Raw genomic sequence first — 9,692 nt, forward strand, 5'->3', positions numbered from 1 at the left:
AACATATTTGAATATTAGTTAAAATTAATGTAATAGATTCTTATGCAAAACTCATAATAATTCAATATTATAAGGTGAATCAAACACAGCCTTGGATGAATGAAAACAATAGCTAGCTGTATAGTAAATATTAAAGAGTAAGGTACAAGTATACAGTAATATTTTAATATCTAATTAAGAAAACAGTGTCCGAACCAATAAGGAATCGACAACAATTTCACTAAGACCACACTTGTTTTATAACACCGCTCGCTAGCTGAACCCATAATGATCGATCTCCGTATATAATCGAAAGAGCATTAGTACTAGCTAAGCTAGCTAGCTTATAAGTAGAGAATACATATAATAATATGGAAAAGTTGTTTTGAAGAGGATAGAGAACAAGATAAACAGACAGGTAACCTTTTCAAAGAGAAGATCTGGTCTCTTCAAGAAAGCCCACGAAATCTCCGTTCTTTGCGATGCTCAAGTTGCCCTAATCGTCTTCTCCCCTAGAGGCAAACTCTTTCACTACTCTTCCTCCGATTCCTGGTAAGTACCTACACTACATGTATATCTATCTACCTAGGTTTCCAAAAGGACATAGTTCTTGTGAAAAAAGAAGAAGAAAAAAATGGTATTATTTGGGAAAGTTTTAAGGTTTCCAAATTTCATGAGTAAATATCACCAAAAAAGCAAGACTATACGTACGTAGAAACCTGAAACTGAATATGTACAATTCATGAGAAATCATCATATATATAATAATATTACTGTGCAATCCCTTCATTTTTATTTATTTAAAATACTGTTACAGCATGGAGAATATCCTTGAAAGGTATTCTTATGGAGAAAGGCAACTCCATGCAATCAATTATCAGGTATCATTTATTTTGTTTTCAATTAATTTGTTATATAAAATCATATAAAAATTATATAAAAAAAAAAAATGTAGGAAACTAACTGGAGTATGGAGTATGCTAAGCTTAAATCAAGACTGGAGGTTGTGCAAAGAAACCACAGGTAACTAATGGAAGCCCGGTTCACAAATATATGAATTGATCATATATTAAGTGATTAATTTTAATCATAATAAAATTATCCCTTAATTTGCCTTAATAAAAATGAATATGGGTATTAATTAATTAATGGAGAATCTGATTGTTTATATTAAAATATTGTAGGCATTTCATGGGAGAAGATTTGGATTCATTGAGCTTAAGAGAGCTTCAAAGCTTGGAAACCCACTTGGATTCTGGACTTAAGAATATGAGGTCCAAAAAGGTGGGAAACAAACAAGCTCTTTTTTAGATTATTTTTATATACATTTTAATATCAGTCCTTCAACTTTTTATATATTAAATATTTATGTCTCAGACATTTAAAAAAAAAAAGAAGAAGATAACTGATCAACTTAATTTTGGCTTAATAAAAATGATATTAATTAGTTGAATTTGTGTGGTATGAATTAGGCTTTCAACTGCGATTTGATAGGCCCAGCTATATATGTACTTGGGCCTAATGGGCGATGGGCAGCCCATTGGTAGGTATGATGATATGTGGGCTGGCTGGTGTATGATTATGATTTATGAAGGTATGTATGACCATGCTAACCACCAATTTTCTTAATAATGTACTTATTTGAGATCTTATAAAATGTTAATTTATTTAAGGTTATTATTATATGTGATCACATGGGTTTGGGAGTGAAAACTGGTTTACCATACATATGGCATAGTAAAGCCAGCAACCCTTTTGTAAATCTTAAGAAGGAATACAAAGGAATTTATTGGCAAGAGGAATTAATCCCGTTTTTTCAATCAACTGTTCTTCCAAAGGAATGCACGAGTGTGCAGAAGTGTTATCTTGAACTGTCTAGTTAAGCAAGTGAGGGTGAAATTGGGAAAAGTTGACCAGTATTTTATCAATCTGGCAGCAGATGATATGGTCACATGGATTGAAGCGTGTGGGACGAGCTGAACCCAACTGAGGGATCTAGTCAGGTATTGGCTAATGGTATCAAGAAAATAGGGATCGATATAGATCGATAGATATTCATCTTCTTGTTGTTTGGAGTTGAGAACAATAACAGTAATAAAATTGATGTTTTGTGGGATTTTGGATCTGAGTTGGGTTTTTAATTAATGTACTGTCTTTTCCTTTATTTTCTTTGGAGACACCATTTTAAATTTTCAACTACAGCCTTCAGACGGCTGTCAAGGGAATCACGTGTTATTATGAGAAAAGATAAGTTGAAATAAAAAATTTATTATTTTTACAGCAAATCAGTCACGTTATCTCCTTTAAATTTCCTCCTCAAATATTCTCACCCAATCATTTATCTTTTAAAAAAAATAATCATTTCATTCTTTCATCAATTACATCATTCAATTTATTAATTCAAATACTAAAATATTTTATATTTATAAAAAATAAAATTTATAATAATATCAATTGTCTTTTTTATAAAAAATAATAATTTAAGTTTATTTCAATAAACTCAAACCAAACACCTTCTAAATTGTGAGTACTAAAATTAAAGAGATTAGACATTTACAGTGTACCTTTGCTCAATTGAAAAATCAAATTTCTTTCTAATGAAGAAATTAATTATAATAAATATATGTACCCGCAATGGTAACTATTCTCCAAAATAAATAAAATAACACTGTTCATTGAATAGGTGCATTGAATAGAAATAAATTAAGAGATACAAAATATTTATTTATAAACTTAGATTTCATAAGAGTTTTTAACTCAAAAAATTGACCTTATCATCCAAGCCAAACCTAATATATTCATTTTTATTTATATATAAATTGAAATAGTTAAATATTAATTATTTATATTTGGCCTAGTTTGATTCGGTGTTTTGTTTTGTTTTAATAAACTGCTATACTAATTTTCAGTAATAAGCTCAAGTAAATAATTATAATCAAACACATTTTTGCCTTTAAACTCAATTTTCTCTCAACCTCTCTCATTCTTCATCGTTTTTAGTTTATAATCTCAGCATTTTCCTCTCATCACTTTTAAATATTTATTTTATTAATTCTTTCTTATCTATTTTATTATTTTTTTAATTATTTTATTCATTCTCTTATTTATTTATAATCATTTTACTTATTATATCTTATCTATTTTATCAATATTTTTATATATTTATATAAAATTATTATAATAATAAAATATATACTTAAATACATTTTTATTTATTATTTATAATATATATATATATTAAACAAAAATATAAAATATAAATATACTATAATTTTTTTAATTTATAATTATAATTTTGAAATTAAATTAAACTTAATTAATTATTTAAAAATACCATTACAGTTTATATGAATCAAACTTGACTTGAATGATTTATAAAATTACCCATTACAGTTCATAGTAAAATTAGGTGAGAGAGTTAAAAATGAATTGAAAATTAAAAAATTAGAAAGAGAGTATGTAAAGATAAAAGATATATAATAATAATAATAATAATAATATTATTAAGGGTTTGTTTTTTAAAATTTTTTATTTTAATCTTTATCAAATTATTTTTTTAATTAATTATTTCTTACCAATCTAATAATTCATTTCATTAATCAAAATATTAAAATATACTCTAATTTAAATTATTATTTTATATTTTAATTATATATATCAATACCCTTTAATTTAGGGTAAGGATCTGCTGTTATAAAATAATGTTCCACTTGCTGTCTCATTTATCAAAATAACCTAATTTTGATAAATTAGACAAATAAAAAATTATATATATAAAATAAACCCTAAATCCTAAACTCTAAACCTTAAACCCTAAATCTTAAATCCTAAATTCTAAATCCTAAAAAATTATATACATATGACATTTTATTTTAATATTTAATTTTCTTTTTCCTCTTTCCACACTCTTCTCTCTCCTATGAGACAGCAAGTGGAACATTATTTTGGGACAGCAGATCTGAAGCCTTAATTTAAGTCTTTTTATCAAAAAATAATCATTATCTCCTTAATTTTATATTTTAATTATATATATATAATTTAAATTTAATTATTTTTTATAAATTTAATTATATTTTAATATATATATATATATATATTTACATTTCAATTATTATTTATATAAATTAAATATTTTGATATATAATTTAAATTATTATTTATATAAATTAAATTATTTATATTTTGATATATATTTTAAATTATTATTTTTATAAATTTGATTATTTATATTTTGATATATACTTTAAATTTGATTATTTTTTATAAATTTAATTTTTTATATTTTAATATATATATATATATATATATATATTTACATTTCAATTATTATTTATATAGTGTAATAAATATTAATTTAGCATTCTAATAAATAATTGATGAATACTAATAAATTTAAAATATTTTAACCATAATAATATAATAATTAAATATTCGCGTTTTTAAATTTATCAATTATTTATTAAATATAATAACATTTTTATATTTAATAAATAATTGATAAATTTAAAAACGCGAATATTTAATTATTATATTATTATGGTTAAAATAATTTAAATTTATTAGTATTCTATCAATTATTTATTAGAATTTTTTATATTTATTACATTATATAAATAATAATTAAAATGTAAATATATATATATATTTATATTAAAATATAAATAATTAAAATTTATAAAAAATAATTAAATTTAAATTATATATCAAAATATAAATAATCAAATTTATAAAAATAATAATTTAAAATATATATCAAAATATAAAGAATTTAGTTTATATAAATAATAATTTAAAATATAAATCAAAATATAAACTTTATATATAATAAATTTTAAATGTAAAAAATAAATAAATAAATAAAATTGAGTTTGAATAGTAAACTAGGTTAGTTTGGAAATGAATGAAGAAACTAGGTTAGTTTGGGAAAGTGAACTCCAAACAAAGTTACTTTTGGGAAACCGTCACTAAACGAGACCTATACGAATAATGTAAATATTTTTAAAAAAAAATGGAAATAAAAATAAGAAAAAGAGTGATTTTAAAAAATATGTGAAAGGAAGGAGAAATTAAAATATTATTATATATATCTAGATATTTTTTATATCATATTTATATTAAATATATTTAAAATTATATATTTATAAAAATTAATATATTCTTATTATTTATTTTAAAATATATTATTTTTTAATTCTAAATAATTTATTAATATTTAAAATTATATATTAACAAAAAATTATAAAAAAATAATATAATTTATTTTCTAATATATTATTTTTTAATTTAAATCATTTATTAAAATTTAAAATTAAATTAATAAATATATACATAACATTATATATTATATTAATTATTAAATAATATTATAAATATAAAAAAATAAATAAATCATGTCTAAGTTAAATTTAATGATTAAATAATCTGATAAAATATATGTACTAAAAAAACTGAATAAATGAAATCAATAAGATGAAATGAGCTCTTAAAATTACCGTGTGATTGGTCAAATATGAGAAAGTTTTAAATGTACTAAATGGGGCCACCCAAAAGTTAGGTCATCCTATATGTAAGGTAGAAATTTACCACATTGAGGGAGAGTAATTGGGAGTAAACGGGAGAATGAATCACGTGGTATCATGTTATTAGCAGTAGAAAAGGAAAAGTATAACATAGAGATACAAAAATTATTATTTCTTCTATTAGTTTATCTCACTCGTTCTCTTTTCTAAATTCCAAACCATCTCCCAATAATTATTTTTATCATTATTCATGACTGTCCCTAATTTAGTTGTTTTTTTAATAGTATTTAATATTATTTATTAATATTATTTTGTCATTTCAGTTCACGCCCTTGAAATATCATGCATGGCAGTTAGCAACCATATAAATATTTTATTATTATTATTAAATAAAGCATTCATTTAAAAATACAAATAAAACCTACAAATTTAGGCCGGTTATAGTTGACTCTTTCAAAAACAACTTTAACAACTTTATTGAGTAGATTAATATCATGATTTTTTTATTAGTTATTTTGTCTTCTTAAGCTTTGTTTGGTTGAGTTATTAAAATAATATAAAAAATGATGATTAATGATAATTTTGAGAAGATATTTTTTTTTTTTAAAAAAGACTTAATTAAAGAGTATTGATATATATAAATAAAATAAAAAATATTTTAATATTTTAATTAATGAATTAATTAATTTGATGGATAAAAGTAAGTTAAAGTAATATTTGATTTTTGTTGAGTTATTTGAATAATTCAAAATCTAAAAGAGCATACTTTATTAATTAATTTTTATTATTATTGAGAATTGTTATTTACTTTTGTTAAGAAAAAAATTATAATTTATATTAAATTACTTATTTTATGTGTAATTATATACCTATTATATTAATATACATATAAATAATAATATAATAATTATATTATCATATTTAATGTGCAAGTTTATACCTATTGTAATAATATTTAACCGAAATACTACAGCTTTCTATGACTTTCTTCGATAAGGCGAGTTAGCTCTTTCTTCTTAGTGCTACCGGATGTTGGCAAGAGTTCTTCCTTTTCTGCCTGACCCTGTCTGTAACCTTATTAGTCATTACAACAGGTAACACAATCAAAAACAAGACTACAGAAAGAAAGACAACTACAAACAAGAAAGCCCACGGAGCGGTTACAGTTCCTGTCCCGAAAGCGGAGGTAATTCAATTAGTCCCACCGTTTGCAGACTGGTTAAACACAATAGGAGATCATGCTTCCGAAAGTCCATTCCTAAACTCAATGTTAAACAAAAATTTAAGCACTTAAAGATGAGACAAAATTTAAAGATTTTATATATTTTTCAAGATTTTTATTATATATTTTTCAAGATAAATAAACTCGTGATTGTTGTAATTTATCCAAAATAAAAACTTAAAATGAAGAAATCCGTGATAATTAATACTCAACAATTGAGAAATAAATGTCACTAAAGAAGATCACCAATTTGACGATGATAAATGATTAACATCGATTTACTGGTGCGATAAATAAAACGAGTATAGTCTACGGAGTTTGCAAAAATTACAATTTATACAATAATGTGAATAAAAAAAGGTTTATATAAAAAATAACGACAAGATAACAATTTGTTGACCAAAGAACTAGATGGAAGCCTATATAGTTGGATTAAAACTGTAATAAAGAAAGATTTTAACTTTTGAAAAAAAACCACTAAACTAAAATTCTAACTATACAATAATTTTTATTTATTTTGAATTAAGGAAAACTAGAATGACAACCTACCATCATGGTTTATCCTTCCATTAAAAAATGATACAAATAACTACTTGAAATAAAAACATAAAAAAATATCATTTATATATTAAATTATTATTATAGTAAATTTATTATAACACATCAATAATTTATTAGAATCTTCCATAATGTCATGCAAGTATGAGATTAGGATAATGTGTCCTCAAAACTTATTTTCCAACCATATTATAAGAGGAAGAAATGAATTAATAAATGTTTTATATCTAAAGTATAAAAAAAAATATATATATTATGCATATAAAAAATTATATAATAATGATAATTTAACTTTCTTAATATTAATAATATTCTAAATTTGTAACAATTATTAATTTTACTTCATTTATAAACAAACAATGCCGACTATATAAGTAATAAAGATGCATACTAAAATATCTTAACTTGTTTAATATGAAATGGATCTTGTTTGATATGAAATGGATTTTTTAGTTTATTTTTTTTGAATTTTTTTATAAATTCCCTATTTCTCAAATCACTTTAGTGTAATAATCAAATTACTATTTTATCGTCTAAACTTCTAAAATATTTTTCTTTTATTAAATTATAAATATAAAATACATTTTTAATAATTAAATCAATTAAAAATACAAATAAAATTTTATATTTTAATGATTTAGCTTATATTCAAGTTATTGACTCAAACTTATTCTCATGTAGGGTTGATTGTACAATTTATTTTGGTTGGTAAAGCTGATTAAATTTGATTTCGTCCAGTTTATTTATTTTTGTATATTTGATTTTTTTTTTAATAATTAGTAATATATATATATATATATATATATATATATATATATATATATATATAAAAATCTGTTTTTAATATTAATCACTTTTTTTTAAGGTGTGAATAATATAAAACTCATTTTTTATTTAAAATAATTTAAATATTTATTAACTTAATTTTAAAAATTAATTAATTACTTAAATTAAACAATAAATTATTTAAATATATTTTTTATTTTTATTTTTGTTTGATATATTATTTTTATTGTCTAATTTTGTTCAAACTAGTACCGGTATATTAAAAATGATAAGAATTGTTTAAACACAACGACAAAACATGATATAAAACAAATTTATTCAATATTTGCCGAGCTCATTGGTTCTCGAGAAAAACTTCGATCGACTCTACCGGCTTTCCAAAATAAATTTCAGAAAATGTCATAATAATAGCATATGAATGATACGCAACGGATAACTGCGATCATTAAAAGTTCGACGATTTCTCTACAACCAAATAGTCCATCAAAAAATAATTGGGATGATAACCCAATTATGTAGGTATGCCATATTAGTCGCATTAATTCAAACTTCTCAGCAACTATTCGAAAACTCAGACATCACTCAATAAATCTTAGTAATACACAACAAAAGACTATAGATATCAGTGATCTCTCGACAATGCAAAAGTAAGTGAATTGTCGATTCAACATCTTCATGACACATATGACAACTACTAACCACAATACAACCATTTTCATTCAAATATCATAAGTAAGAATCACTTTGAATAAAACTCCATCCAACGAACGAGATATTAGATGGAATCTTTGATTCCCAAAGTTTCTCCCAACAAAAATTATATGTAATCATCTTAGAAAATAAATTATAGTAACGTCCCACATGTAAACTATTTATTTCTTGTAAACACATGACGTCTTGTTCAAACGAGAACATTTGCTCGTGTCTTACCAAAATTAAAACTCTATTATGAGACAAACTATCTTAATGTTTAATCTTTTTTTATATTTAATTCGGCTGACGAAAGGGGTGTTCAACCGGCCGGTTAACCGGTTAAATGGTTCTGGTTAATATCAGTTTTCCCATTTTTTTACAAACCGGTTAACCGACCATTAATTAATAGTATCGGTTTCTGGTTCTACCGGTTTTAGTCGGTTCCGGTTGGTTAATCGGGTTTAATCTGAAACCGATAATTTATTTTTTTAAATTAAATAATAAATATATGAAATGATTTTTTTTTAAAATTATTGTTTGTACTTTCTTATTATAATATTCTCCATCCTTTCTGGTCTCTATTACCATCCTTTCTTGTCTCTATTATAATATATTATTTTATTGTTATAATATATTATTATTATTATTATAATATATTTTGTTGATATATTTAGGAATATGTTATAATATATAATTTTATTGTAATAATATAATATATTTTATAGCTTTTTTGCTAGCTTTTTATATTTTCCTTGATAAAATTTAAATTTATTATGACGATTAGTCTTTGACCAACCAAATATAGGCGAATATGATTGAATCTCCTTCTCAACCGATAGAACGGGAAGTGAAATCGGTAAGTTATAATAAAATAATGGTTATCTGAATAATTGTGTTTATTATAATAATATGCAAAATATTATATATGTGTTTAT

General features: G+C 22.5%; 1 pseudogene; it reads left to right on the forward strand.

The window, feature by feature from the left end:
• Window positions 1-349: 349 nt before the first annotated feature.
• Window positions 350-2,030, forward strand: LOC124929628 (annotated as a pseudogene).
• The last annotated feature ends 7,662 nt before the right edge of the window (window positions 2,031-9,692 follow it).

This window comes from Impatiens glandulifera, chromosome 3 (genome assembly GCF_907164915.1).
Source record: "Impatiens glandulifera chromosome 3, dImpGla2.1, whole genome shotgun sequence".
In the NCBI taxonomy this organism is placed as follows: Eukaryota; Viridiplantae; Streptophyta; class Magnoliopsida; order Ericales; family Balsaminaceae; genus Impatiens; species Impatiens glandulifera.